The sequence below is a fragment of the Triticum dicoccoides genome, chromosome 1A (genome assembly GCF_002162155.2).
Source record: "Triticum dicoccoides isolate Atlit2015 ecotype Zavitan chromosome 1A, WEW_v2.0, whole genome shotgun sequence".
Classification (NCBI taxonomy): Eukaryota; Viridiplantae; Streptophyta; class Magnoliopsida; order Poales; family Poaceae; genus Triticum; species Triticum dicoccoides.
In genome coordinates, this window is record NC_041380.1 from 506,582,870 (window position 1) to 506,598,417 (window position 15,548).

Sequence of the window (15,548 nt, forward strand, 5' to 3'; positions counted from 1 at the left end):
TAATTGTTGTTGCAAGTTTTTACGTGGCTGCTATAGGTTTCTAGCAAGAACGTTTCTTACCTACGCCAAAACCACAACGTGATATGCCAATTTCTATTTACCCTTCATAAGGATGTTGGGGAACGTAGCAGAAATTCAAAATTTTCCTACGTGTCACCAAGATCTATCTATGGAGAGACCAGCAACGAGTAGAAAGAGAGTGCATCTACATACCCTTGTAGATCGCTAAGCGGAAGCGTTCAAGTGAACGGGTTTGATGGAGTCGTACTCGTCGTGATTCAAATCACCGATGATCCTAGTGCCGAACGGACGGCACCTCCGCGTTCAACACACGTACAGCCCGGTGACGTCTCCCACGCCTTGATCCAGCAAGGAGAGAGGGAGAGGTTGAGGAAGACTCCATCCAACAGCAGCACAACGGCGTGGTGGTGGTGGAGGAGCGTGGCAATCCAGCAGGGCTTCGCCAAGCACCATGGGAGAGGAGGAGTAGGGAGAGAGGTAGGGCTGTGCCAGAACTTCGTCTATAGCTCCCATGTGCCTCCCCACTATATATAGGGGTGGAGGGGCTGGTTTCTTTCCCTCCAAGTCCATTGGGGCGTTGGCCAAGGTGGGAGGAAAGAAATCCCATCATTTCCTTCCCCACCGATTGTTATCCCCCCTTTTTAGGGATCTTGATCTTATCCCTTCGGGATATGATCTTATTCCTTCTAAGGGGGGATCTTGGTGCGCCTTGAACAGGGGTGTGGGGCCTTGCCCCCACTACCCACGTTCATGTGGGTCCCCCCATGCAGGTGGGCCCCACTCCGGAACCTTCTAGAACCTTCCCGGTACACTACCGAAAAATCCCGAACATTTTCCGGTGGCCAAAATAGGACTTCCCATATATAAATCTTTACCTCCGGACCATTCCGGAACTCCTCGTGACGTCCGGGATCTCATCCGGGATTCCGAACAACATTCGGTAACCACATACAAACTTCCTTTATAACCCTAGCATCATCGAACCTTAAGTGTGTAGACCCTACGGGTTCGGGAGACATGTAGACATGACCGAGACGTTCTCTGGTCAATAACCAACAGCGGGATCTGGATACCCATGATGGCTCCCACATGCTCCACGATGATCTCATCGGATGAACCACGATGTCAAGGACGTAATCAATCCCGTATTCAATTCCCTTTGTCTATCGGTATGTTACTTGCCCGAGACTCGATCGTCGGTATCCAATACCTTGTTCAATCTCGTTACCGGCAAGTCACTTTACTCGTTTCGTAACACATCATCCCGTGATCAACTCCTTGGTCACATTGCGCATATGATGATGTCCTACCGAGTGGGCCCAGAGATACCTTCCGTTTACACGGAGTGACAAATCCCAGTCTCGATCCCCATAAAACAATAGATACTTTCGGAGATACCTGTAGTGCACCTTTATAGTCACCCAGTTACGTTGTGACGTTTGATACACCCAAAGCACTCCTACGGTATCCAGGAGTTACACGCTCTCATGGTCAAAGGAAGAGATACTTGACATTGGCAAAGCTCTAGCAAACGAACTACACGATCTTTGTGCTATGCTCAGGATTGGGTCTTGTCCATCACATCATTCTCCTAATGATGTGATCCCGTTATCAACGACATCCAATGTCCATAGCCAGGAAACCATGACTATCTGTTGATCACAACGAGCTAGTCAACTAGAGGCTCACTAGGGACATATTGTGGTCTATGTATTCACACGTGTATTACGATTTCCGGATAATACAGTTATAGCATGAATAAAAGACAGTTATCATGAACAAGGAAATATAATAATAACACTTTTATTATTGCCTCTAGGGCATATTTCCAACAGTCTCCCACTTGCACTAGAGTCAATAATCTAGTTCACATCGCCATGTGATTAACACTCACAGGTCACATCGCCATGTGACTAATACCCAAGAGTTTTAGGTTTGATCATGTTGCTTGTGAGAGAGGTTTTAGTCAACGGGTCCGAACCTTTCAGATCCGTGTGTGCTTTACAAATCTCTATGTCATCTCCTAGATGTAGCTACCACGCTCTATTTGGAGCTATTCCAAATAACTGTTCTACTTGGAGCTATTCTAAATTGTTGCCCCATAATACGTATCCGGTATCTCTTCTTAGAGCTATCCGGATAGGTGTTAAGCTTGCATCGACGTAACCTTTACGACGAACTCTTTTACCACCTCCATAATCGAGAAAATTCCTTAGTCCACTAGTTACCAAGGATAACTTTGACCGCTGTCTGTGATCCATTCATGGATCACTCTTGTACCCCTTGACTGACTCATGGCAAGGCACACTTCAGGTGCGGTACTCAGCATGGCGTACTGTAGAGCCTATGTCTTAAGCATAGGGGACGACCTTCGTCCTTTCTCTCTATTCTGCCGAGGTCGAGCTTTAAGTCTTAACTTCGTACCTTACAACTCAGGCAAGAACTCCTTCTTTGATTGGTCCATCTTGAACACCTTCAAGATCATGTCAAGGTATGTGCTCATTTGAAAGTATTATTAAGCATTTTGATCTATCCTTATAGATCTTGATGCTCAATGTTCAAGTAGCTTAATCCAGGCTTTCTATTGAAAAACATCTTTCAAATAACCCTATATGCTTTACAGAAAATTCTACATCATTTCTGATCATCAATATGTCAACAACATATACTTATCAGAAATTCTATAGTGCTCCCACTCACTTCTTTGGAAATACAAGTTTCTCATAAACTTTGTATAAACCCAAAATCTTTGATCATCTCATCAAAGCGTACATTCCAACTCCGAGATGCTTACTCCAGTCCATTGAAGGATCGCTGGAGCTAGCATACCTTTTAGCATCCTTAGGATCGACAAAAACTTTCTGATTGTATTACATACAACCTTTCCTTACGAAAACTGGTAAGGAAACTTATTTTGATATCCATCTGCCAGATTTCATAAATGCGGCTAGTGCTAACATGAATCCGACGGACTTAAGCATCGCTACGGATGAGAAACTCTCATCGTAGTCAACTCCTTGAACTTGTGAAAAACTCTTCGCCACAAGTCGTGCTTCATAGATGGTGACATTACCATCCACGTCCGTCTTCTTCTTAAAAGATCCATTTATCTCAATGGCTTGCCGATCATCGGGCAAGTCCACCAAAGTCCATGCTTTGTTCTGATACATGAATCCTATCTCGGATTTCATGGTTTCTAACCATTTGTCGGAATTTGGGCCCACCATTGCTTCTCCATAGCTCGTAGGTTCATTGTTGTCTAGCAACATGACCTTCAAGACAGGATCACCGTACCACTCTGAAGTAGTACGCATCCTTGTCATCCTACGAGGTTCGGTAGTGACTTGATCCGAAGCTTCATGATCACTATCATAAGCTTCCACTTCAATTGGTGTAGGTGCACAGGAACAACTTCCTGTGCTCTGCCACACACTAGTTGAAGAGACGGTTCAATAACCTCATCAAGTTTGCACCATCCTCCCACTCAACTCTTTCGAGAGAAACCTTTCCTCGAGAAAGGACCCGATTCAAGAAACAATCCCTTATTGCTTTCGGATCTGAGACAGGAGGTATACCCAACTGTTTTGGGTGTCCTATGAAGATGCATTTTATCCGCTTTGGGTTCGAGCTTATCAATCTGAAACTTTTTCACATAAGCGTCGTAGCCCCAAACTTTTAAGAAACGACAACTTAGGTTTCTCTAAACCATAATTCATACGGTGTCATCTCAACGGAATTACGTGGTGCCCTATTTAAAGTGAATGTGGTTGTCTCTAATGCCTAACCCATGAACGATAGTGGTAATTCGATAAGAGACATCATGGTATGCATCATATCCAATAGGGTGCAGTTATGATGTTCGGACACACCATCACACTATGGTGTTCCAGGCGGTATTAATTGCGAAACAATTTCCACAATGTCTTAATTGTGTGCCAAAACTCGTAACTCAGATATTCATCTCTATGATCATATCATAGACATTTTATCCTCTTGTCACAATGATCTTCTACTTCACTCTGAAATTACTTGAACCATTCAATAATTCAGACTTGTGTTTCATCAAGTAAATATTCTCAACATCTACTCGAATCATCTGTGAAGTAAGATCATAACGATATTCACTGCATGCCTTAGCACTCATTGGATTGGACACATCATAATGTGTTACTTCCAACAAGTTGCTATCTTGTTCCATCTTACTGAAAACGAGGCTTTTCAGTCATCTTGCCCATGTGGTATGATTTGCATATCTCAAGTGATTCAAAATCAAGTGAGTCCAAACGGTCCATTTGCATGGAGTTTCTACATGCATATACACCAATAGACATGGTTTGCATGTCTCAAACTTTTCAAAACGAGTGAGTCCAAAGATCCATCAGCATGGAGCTTCTTCATGCGTTTTATACCATTATGACTTACATGGCAGTGCCACAAGTAAGTGGTACTATCATTACTATCTTATATTTTTGGCATGAAAATGTGTATCACTACGATCGAGATTCAATAAACCATTCAGGTTTAATACTAATCTTGATGGTAGAGGGAGCGTGCGATGTTTGATCACATCAAACTTAGAAACACTTCCAACATATATCGTCAGCTAACCTTTAGCTAGTCTCCGTTTATTCCGTAGCTCTTTATTTCGAGTTACTAACACTTAGCAACCGAACCGGTATCTTATACCCTGGTGCTACTAGGAGTACTAGTAAAGTACACATTAACATAATGTATATCCAATATACTTCTATCGACCTTGCCAGCCTTCTCATCTACCAAGTATCTAGGGTAATGCTGCTCCAGTGGTTGTTCCCCTTATTACAGAAGCACTTAGTCTTGGGTTTGGGTTCAACCTCGGGTTTCTTCACTGGTGCAGCAGCTGATTTGCCGTTTCATGAAGTATCCCTTCTTGCCCTTGCCCTTCTTGAAACTAGTGGTTTCACCAACCATCAACAATTGATGCTCCTTCTTGATTTCTACTTTCGCGGTGTCAAACATCACAAATATCTCAAGGATCATCATATCTATCCCTGATTTGTTATAGTTCATCACAAAGCTCTAGCAGCTTGGTGGCAATGACTTTGGAGAAACATCACTATCTCATCTGGAAGATCAACTCCCACTCGATTTAAGTGATTGTTGCACTTAGACAATATGAGCACAAGCTCAACGATTGAGCTTTTCTCCCTTAGTTTGCAGGCTAAGAAAATCGTCGGAGGTCTTATATCTCTTGACGTGGGCACGAGCCTGAAATCCTAATTTCAGCCCTCGAAACATCTCATATGTTTCGCGACGTTTCAAAAACCGTCTTTGGTGCCTCTACTTAAACCATTTAATTGAACTATCACGTAGTTATCAAAACGTGTATGTCCGATGTTCGCAACATCGACAAACAACGTTGGGGTTCAGCACACTGAGCGGTGCATTAAGGACATAAGCTTTCTACTGATCGCATAATCGCTACTATCAACTTTCAACTATATTTTCTCTAGGAACATATCTAAAACAGTAGAACTAAAGCGCGAGCTACGACATAATTTGCAAAAGGTCTTTTGACTATGTTCAGGATAATTAAGTTCATCTTATGAACTCCCACTCAGATAGACATCCCTCTGGTCATCTAAGTGATTACATGATCCGAGTCAACTAGGCCGTGTCCGATCATCACGTGAGACGGACTAGTCATCATCGGTGAACATCTTCATGTTGATCGTATCTACTATACGACTCATGCTCGACCTTTCGGTCTCCGTGTTCCGAGGCCATGTCTGTACATGCTAGGCTCGTCAAGTTAACCCTAAATGTTTTCGCTGTGTAAAACTGTCTTACACCCGTTGTATGTGAACGTAAGAATCCATCACACCCGATCATCACGTGGTGCTTAGAAGCGACGAACTGTAGCAACGGTGCACAGTTAGGGGAGAACACTTCTTGAAATTTTGTAAGGGATCATCTTATTTACTACCGTCGTCCTAAGTAAACAAGATGCATAAACATGATAAACATCACATGCAATCAAATAGTGACATGATATGGCCAATATCATTTTTGCTCCTTTTGATCTTCATCTTCGGGGCTCCATGATCATCATCGTCACCGGCATGACACCATGATCTCCATCATCGTGTCTTCATGAAGTTTTCACGCCAACGACTACTTCTACTTCTATGGCTAACGCGTTTAGCAATAAAGTAAAGTAATTTACATGGCGTTGTTAAATGACACGCAGGTCATACAATAAATAAAGACAACTCCTATGGCTCCTGCCGGTTGTCATACTCATCGACATGCAAGTCCTGAATCCTATTACAAGAACATGATCAATCTCATACATCACATATCATTCATCACATTCTTCTTGGCCATATCACATCACAAAGCATACCCTGCAAAAACAAGTTAGACGTCCTCTAATTGTTGTTTGCATGTTTTACGTGGCTGCTATGGGTTTCTAGCAAGAACGTTTCTTACCTACGCAAAACCGCAACGTGATATGCCAATTGCTATTTACCCTTCATAAGGACCCTTTTCATCGAATCCGTTCCGACTAAAGTGGGAGAGACTGGCACCCGCTAGCCACCTTATGCACCAAGTGCATGTCAATCGGTGGAACCTGTCTCACGTAAGAGTACGTGTAAGGTCGGTCCGGGCCGCTTCATCCCACAATACCGTCGAAACAAGATTGGACTAGTAACGGTAAGCATATTGTACAACATCAACGCCCACAACTACTTTGTGTTCTACTCGTGCAAAGAATCTACGCAATAGACCTAGCTCATGATGCCACTGTTGGGGAACGTAGCAGAAATTCAAAATTTTCCTACGTGTCACCAAGATCTATCTATGGAGAGACCAGCAACGAGTAGAAAGAGAGTGCATCTACATACCCTTGTAGATCGCTAAGCGGAAGCGTTCAAGTGAACGGGGTTGATGGAGTCGTACTCGTCGTGATTCAAATCACCGATGATCAAGTGCCGAACGCACGGCACCTCCGCGTTCAACACACATACAGCCCGGTGACGTCTCCCAAGCCTTGATCCAGCAAGGAGAGAGGGAGAGGTTGAGGAAGACTCCATCCAGCAGCAGCACAACGGCGTGGTGGTGGTGGAGGAGCGTGGCAATCCTGCAGGGCTTCGCCAAGCACCGCGGGAGAGGGGGAGTACTTGTGAGAGGGGGAGGGCTGCGCCAGAACTTCGTCTATAGCTCCCATGCGCCTCCCCACTATATATAGGGGTGGAGGGGCTGGTTTCTTGCCCTCCAAGTCCATTGGGGCGTTGGCCAAGGTGGGAGGAAAGAAATCTCATTATTTCCTTCCCCACCGATTGTTATCCCCCCTTTTTAGGGATCTTGATCTTATCCCTTCGGGATATGATCTTATTCCTTCTAAGGGGGGATCTTGGTGCGCCTTGACCAGGGGTGTGGGGCCTTGCCCCCACTACCCACGTCCATGTGGGTCCCCCATGCAGGTGGGCCCCACTCCGGAACCTTCTAGAACCTTCCCGGTACAATACCGAAAAATCCCGAACATTTTCCGGTGGCCAAAATAGGACTTCCCATATATAAATCTTTACCTCCGGACCATTCCAGAACTCCTCGTGACGTCCGGGATCTCATACGGGACTCCGAACAACATTCGGTAACCACATACAAACTTCCTTTATAACCCTAGCGTCATCGAACCTTAAGTGTGTAGACCCTACGGGTTCGGGAGACATGTAGACATGACCGAGACGTTCTCCGGTCAATAACCAACAGCGGGATCTGGATACCCATGATGGCTCCCACATGTTCCACGATGATCTCATCGGATGAACCACGATGTCAAGGACTTAATCAATCCCGTATTCAATTCCCTTTGTCTATCGGTATGTTACTTGCCCGAGATTCGATCGTCGGTATCCAATACCTTGTTCAATCTCGTTACCGGCAAGTCACTTTACTCGTTCCGTAACACATCATCCCGTGATCAACTCCTTGGTCACATTGCGCATATGATGATGTCCTGCCGAGTGGGCCCAGAGATACCTCTCCGTTTACACGGAGTGACAAATCCCAGTCTCGATCCGCATAAAACAATAGATACTTTCGGAGATACCTGTAGTGCACCTTTATAGTCACCCAGTTACGTTGTGACGTTTGATACACCCAAAGCACTCCTACGGTATCCAGGAGTTACACGCTCTCATGGTCAAAGGAAGAGATACTTGACATTGGCAAAGCTCTAGCAAACGAACTACACGATCTTTGTGCTATGCTCAGGATTGGGTCTTGTCCATCACATCATTCTCCTAATGATGTGATCCCGTTATCAACGACATCCAATGTCCATAGCCAGGAAACCATGACTATCTGTTGATCACAACGAGCTAGTCAACTAGAGGCTCACTAGGGACATATTGTGGTCTATGTATTCACACGTGTATTACGATTTCCGGATAATACAGTTATAGCATGAATAAAAGACAGTTATCATGAACAAGGAAATATAATAATAACACTTTTATTATTGCCTCTAGGGCATATTTCCAACAAAGGACCCTTTTCATCAAATCCGATCCGACTAAAGTGGGAGAGACAGACACCCGCTAGCCACCTTATGCAACTAGTGCATGTCAGTCGGTGGAACCAGTCTCACGTAAGCGTACGTGTAAGGTCGGTCCGGGCCGCTTCATCCCACGATGCCGCCGAATCAAGATAAGACTAGTAACGGCAAGTAAATTGACAATATCGACGCCCACAACTGCTTTGTGTTCTACTCATGCATAGAAACTACGCATAGACCTAGCTCTGACGCCACTGTTGGGGAATGTAGCAGAATTTAAAATTTTCTACGCATCACCAAGATCAATCTATGGAGTTATCTAGCAACAAGAGAAAGGGGAGTGCATCTACATACCCTTGTAGATCGCGAGCGGAAGCGTTCAAGAGAACGGGGTTAATGGAGTCGTACTCGTCGTGATCCAAATCACCGATGACCGAGCATCGAACGAACGGCACCTCCGCGTTCAACACATGTGCGGTTGGGAAGACGTCTCCTCCTTCTTGATCCAGCAAGGGGGAAGGAGAGGTTGATGGAGATCCAGCAGCACGACGGTGTGGTGGTGGAAGCAACGGTGATCTCGGCAGGGCTTCGCCAAGCTCAGCGAGAGGGAGAGGTGTCATGGGAGGGAGAGGAAGGCGCCAGGGGCTAGGGTGCGCAACCCTCCCTCCCCCCTCTTTATATAGGGGTCCAGGGGGACACCGGCCCCTCTAGATCCCATCTAGATGGGGGGGCGATGGCCAAGGGGGGTGGCTTGCCCCCCAAGCCAAGTGGGGCGCCGCCCACCCCTAGGGTTTCCAACCCTAGGCGCAGGGGGAGGCCCAAGGGGGGCGCACCAGCCCATCAGGGGCTGGTTCCCCTCCCACTTCAGCCCATGGGCCCCTCCGGGATAGGTGGGCCCACCCGGTGGACCCCCGGGACCCTTCCGGTGGTCCCGGTACAATACCGGTGACCCCGAAACTGGACTTCCTATATACTATCTTCACCTCCGGACCATTCCGGAACTCCTCGTGACGTCCGGGATCTCATCCGGGACTCCGAACAACTTTCGGGTTACCGCATACTAATATCTCAACAACCCTAGCGTCACCGAACCTTAAGTGTGTAGACCCTACGGGTTCGGGAGACACGCAGACATGACCGAGACGACTCTCCGGTCGATAACCAACAGCGGGATCTGGATACCCATGTTGGCTCCCACATGCTCCTCGATGATCTCATCGGATGAACCACGATGTCGAGGATTCAATCAATCCCGTATACAATTCCCTTTGTCAATCGGTACGTTACTCGCCCGAGACTCGATCGTCGGTATCCCAATACCTTGTTCAATCTCGTTACCGGCAAGTCACTTTACTCGTACCGTAATGCATGATCCCGTGATCAACTACTTGGTCACATTGAGCTCATTATGATGATGCATTACCGAGTGGGCCCAAAGATACCTCTCTGTCATACGGAGTGACAAATCCCAGTCTCGATTCATGCCAACCCAATATACACTTTCGGAGATACTCGTAGTGCACCTTTATAGTCACCCAGTTACGTTGTGACGTTTGGCACACCCAAAGCACTCCTACGGTATCCAGGAGTTGCACAATCTCATGGTCTAAGGAAATTATACTTGACATTCGGAAAAGCTCTAGCAAACGAACTACACGATCTTTGAGCTATGCTTAGGATTGGGTCTTGTCCATCACATCATTCTCCTAACGATGTGATCCCGTTATCAATGACATCTAATGTCCATAGTCAGGAAACCATGACTATCTTTTGATCAACGAGCTAGTCAACTAGAGGCTCACTAGGGACGTGTTGTGGTCTATGTATTCACACATGTATTATGATTTCTGGATAACACAATTATAGCATGAACAATAGACAATTATCATGAACAAGGAAACATAATAATAACTATTTTATTATTGCCTCTCGGGCATATTCCCAACAGTATTTCTCAAAATATAAATCCCCAAAAATCTGAGTAAAGCCTATGAAACCCTTTTTTTATTAAAGCAAGCTAAAATCCTAGGAGGCGGTTTGTAACGTGGGTGTGGGGACACACATCCCCCTTTTCCTTTTGGCTTTTGGCTTTCGAATTTTAATATTTCATGTTTTTTAACCAAAATTTAAAATAAAGTTGATTTTTCATATTTGTGTTTCTAATAACGATGGTTTTCAAATGAGCTCCATTTTGAATATATTTTTATGAGTTTTTCAATTTTCATTAAAATTTCAAATTCTGAATATATGGTATGAGCGGCTGACTAAATCGTAAGTTTCTGATCATGTGACCGACAAAATCGTAAGTCTGAAGTTTCAACTCGGAAAATTGGTACGAGTGAACGACAATAACATAAGTTTCAAAAGCTGGGACCAACAAAATCATAAGTTTCATAAACTAAAATGTAAAACTTGTTTTGCCCTCATGCGGGATCAATGACCTGGATTGCGAGGCAATTGTGCGGCTGGCACCATAACCTTGAGGTCACGGGTTCGATTCCCGTCTCCGCACTTAGCAGTCTGTATAAAAGGACTATTCTATTTCTCTAGATATGTATGGTAGAGGGGCGTATCCAACCCTTTTTTATTCATTAGTTCCCGGCCCTAGAGGGCAAAATTGAGCGGTTGGACAGGTGTATACCCCTGCAAATTTCCGCTAAATTCCTAAAAGGGTACGATGAGAAACAGTTACACTATTTTTCAAGAGAAGATTCAGATCTATTATAAAAGTTAATCATAAGTAAAAAAAACTCCTCAAACATAATAAAAATTACATCAAGATCTCTAGACCCCGGATGACCACTATCGCCGTCAGGACGAGTCGCCGACGCACCTTTGTCACCACAACCCTATTGGAGCCGACTTGACGTTGTCGATGATAGCAGTAAGTCTTCGTGCAAGTGCCCCTAAGGACCAGTGCCCTGGAGCCGCAGTCATCGTCGTTAAACCTTGAATAGATTTGAAGCAACTACAATGAATCTTGTCATTGCGCACACACAACGAGAAACCTTAATCTCTCCATGCCAAGGGGGCGGTAGAAATCTACATTTCTACACGGAGCTCGTCGACTATGTCCATATGAACGAACTCGAGAAGGATCAAAGCCTGAAAGACAAACTTGAAGTAGAAGCGTCATCATCAACCCGAAAGCCCGCAGCTACGAGGACTAAAAACCTAACCTAATTTACTAGCCGGAGCGAAGGCACCGGGATTCGTCTCCTCGACACCGGCTGCTGGTGCGGTAGGTTTTTTTTTAGAAAAGGAGGATGACCCCCGGCCTCTGCATCTGGGAGATGCATACGGCCACTTTATTGATTATTCTCGAGGACCTTACAAAGTATTACAACAATATGCCTGAATCCGCCATCTTGGCAACATATGCCACTACTCCTATCCATATGATGAAGGGGTGCTACCTGGGCCACATACCCGGTCTACTCACCTAAACCTATCATCAAAAGCCAGAAGCTCCAGCCTAGCCACATACCGGGTCTGGGGCATAAACTGGTCTGACGCACTCACATGTGTCGTCGCCGCCATCTTTCATAGGTTCGTCTTCAGAGCAGATATTGAGGCTTCTACCTTGTCAGGCCACTCCGTCATCGACGCCACCTTGACGCCAAACAACTACCTCCACCTGCGCGAGTCCATCCCCGCGCATCGGGCGCCGAGTCTCCACTGCACCACGCCGCCGAGATTCGCCGTCATCAATGTGAAGGATGAAGTACCGCTCCACCAATAAGGCACCCGCTGGTCCCTCGATCCCGTGTACGCCTCCAAGAATGACGCCCCCAAGGAGGAAACGACACCAACGCGTCGCCATCATCCGATCAACTGATCTAGGGTTTCCCCCGGAGGTAGCGGATAGAGGTCTAGAGCTTCTCCACGGCGATGCCTTCAAGAAGGTAATGACACCACAGGGTGCCACCAACGCCGGTCTTGGCAACAAGCCGAGCACAAGGTTTTCACCCGGATCCGCTCGAAGAACCTCCATCACGTATTGTGCGCACGGGTCGCCGCCGATCTGAGCCGCCGCACATCGAGCAAGCCGCACCGGGCAGATCGGATCTGTCCGGAGGGCAAACCACACATGGCGCCGACCCAACCACCAGGCCCTCCATACCGCCACCGCCGATCCGAGGACAGATGGTCCGCCGCTGCAGATCCGGCCACCACCGCCGAACGCAGCCAAGGCCGCTGCCCGACGCAGGGCCGGCCGCCGCAACCGCCACCACCACCGCCCTAGGACGAGGCCGCCGCCGCGCTGCCGCCGGTCAAGGCAGGCCCGCCACGCCACGGAGGCCAGATCGGCCGTGCCACCTCACGCCGCGGAGCTCCGCACCATCCCCATGGCGCGGGAGAGAGGAAAGGCCCCCGCCACCACCGTCAGCCCCCGGGCAAAAGGCCGGCGGCGTCCTTCGGCGGCGGCGGAGGGAGGGATGGAAGGAGGGGGAGCCCCGGCGGCTAGGGTTGGGATCCCGCCCGAGTCGCCCGGGCGGGGGCGACGCGGGGGGGCGGGGGGCGGGGGGCGGAGCAACTGGAGTGTTAGGTGAGGTGTTTTTCCTTGAGGCTATCCGGCAAAGATTGCAGGGAAGAGTTTTCCCTGAACGCTGAAGGGAAAGGTAGAAAACTCTTAGTCTCGCTATTTTCTAAGCTCTATATAGGCCCCAGAGTACACAAGCAGAAACTCAAGGTAAAAGATCATATAAAGTTCTCCATGAGGACTCTCATATTATATACTAGACTTCTCCTTATTAAGAGCATCTCCAACACCTACCCTCAAACCGTCCGCATATGTCCGGATCGCGTGGTCCGATGTGTTCCGCCATCCAACGCAGGTCTGTATCGGTCCGCCGAGTGGTCCGGGCGCACTTTTTCCCACAAAGTGGATGCAAAGTTGGGGAGGGGCTTTGTGGGAGTCCAGACAGCAACCACGTATAGGACTCCGACACCCCGGCCCACTAAATCCTCCCTCCTGATCCCATTTTCTTCCAAGCCGCCCATTTCCCCCTCTTGCTTTGCATCTGCACGCTCCTCCTCTGACGTCGCCGATGTACCTCTCCGGTCAGCACACAGGCATTGTCGGACCTTTACAACCAGCAGCGACGCACGCACCCACTCGCCTTTTACGACGTCGTCGTCCATTCAGGACCCGTCTGTAGGCAGGTACACTCCGCCCCCATGTTGACGTTGTCCATGGCGGACACCGCGCCCGGTAGGTGTTCGGTGAAATGCCATTGAGCTTATTTTCGAACGCCATGTCGTTTAGAGTACGAAGGATGGCAGGGGTACTCGACCATGGAGGATGAGTTGTTGTGTGATGTGTGGTTGGCCGTATCCGCGTATTTTGTAGGAAGGAGCAGAGGGGAGCTCTTCTGGCAGCGCGTGCATGATTCATTTCACGCGCGAGCACATTGCGCCTTGCGACATGCACATCATTCATGATTGCAATGTGTTGTATCGATGGTACACCAGCCACACCACCGTCACCAAGTTTTCTAGTGTTGTTGATATGTTGGAGGCAAGGTGGCCATTGCACGCGCCACCCGATGAGATTGTAAGTTTTGCTTCCTGCTGAACTTGTTGATTGATTGATTCTTTCATTCAATGTTGTTATATACATTGTGTAGCCCGCGTTGCCATGATGTACCACATGATAGAGGGACAATCATTTACGCAAATACACCATTGGATTAAGTTGAAGGGGCAGTGTGTGGGACGACATGATTCGTTCATGAAATCTTGTTGAACATCTGGTTAGTCTCATTGAATTTGAACTATTGTTGTACTGCACTTATTTGCATGCTATGTATGAATGGTTAGTGTTATTTTCTATCGAACTTTGATGAAATCCGTCGTGTTTGCGTGAATTTCGCCCGATTAGTTGAAACAGTGTTTGGAATGCATAAGGGCAACGCTGGATGGCCGGTTCCCGCATCCACATCCGTAGACTGCCCCCGTGTTCTCGAGCGGATGCGGGAGAAAATTTACGGGTCAATGTTGGAGATGCCTAAGGATGTAGAAGAGTGATCATAAAAAAAGTGAGGCATGCTACCGAAGTTGCATTTCGATCAAAAGTAAGACAATTGGCGAATTGAGTAAGACTATCATGACGCTGACCGTGTGGACGTGAAGTTTTTGCACCAGAGCTCAAATGAGCCCGTGTGAACAGTAAAATAAAAAATATTTATAAAATGTTCAAAAAATCTAATTTTTTTATGGCAAACTTTGACAAATGTTCTAAGAGCTTGTAAAATTTCATCATGAAATCACATTTGTGAAAGTCGTGAAAAAAAACAAAATCAATACTCTGAAAATGCTACTTTCGAAAGAATTTTGGACCACTGATTTGTTTTACCACGGCTTCCACAAATATGATTTCATTATGAAATTTTACAAGCACTTAGAACATTTGTGAAAGTTTGCCATAAAAAATTAAGATTTTTTGAACATTTTTTAAATGTTTTCTGAGTTACTGTTCATCCCGAGCTCGGATGAGCACGGGTGTAGAAGGAGACTTTTGTGACCGTGATCACTTATTTTACTTTTGAAGTTGTTATATTCATCATATTTGTTTATGAAAACATTTTTCTTAGGTGCGGTCCTAGTATTGTTAAACAAGTGGCTTGTCAACTTTTTTTCTATGGATCTTTGAGAAATTTCAAGAGGATTAAGTCCAATGATAAATGTGGTTGCCATATATTAATTGTGAGCTCTATAAGCTAAAGGTTTTCCGAACATGGATTTAGGCCTGGAAATGTAAAAGACGAAAGCCTTTCATAATCCCTCGATATGTGAGTTTGTTACGACTACATTGTTATTTACAGATCTAGATATAACTTTCATTATTTCTGATGTTGATTGTACTCACATAATTGAAGATGAATAATCGAAAGTTTCCAGGCAAAAGAAAAAACTAAAAACTATACCTACTAATTATGTACAAAATGTTTCTATCCGTCCACCGCCTCATCTTTTTGCAGAA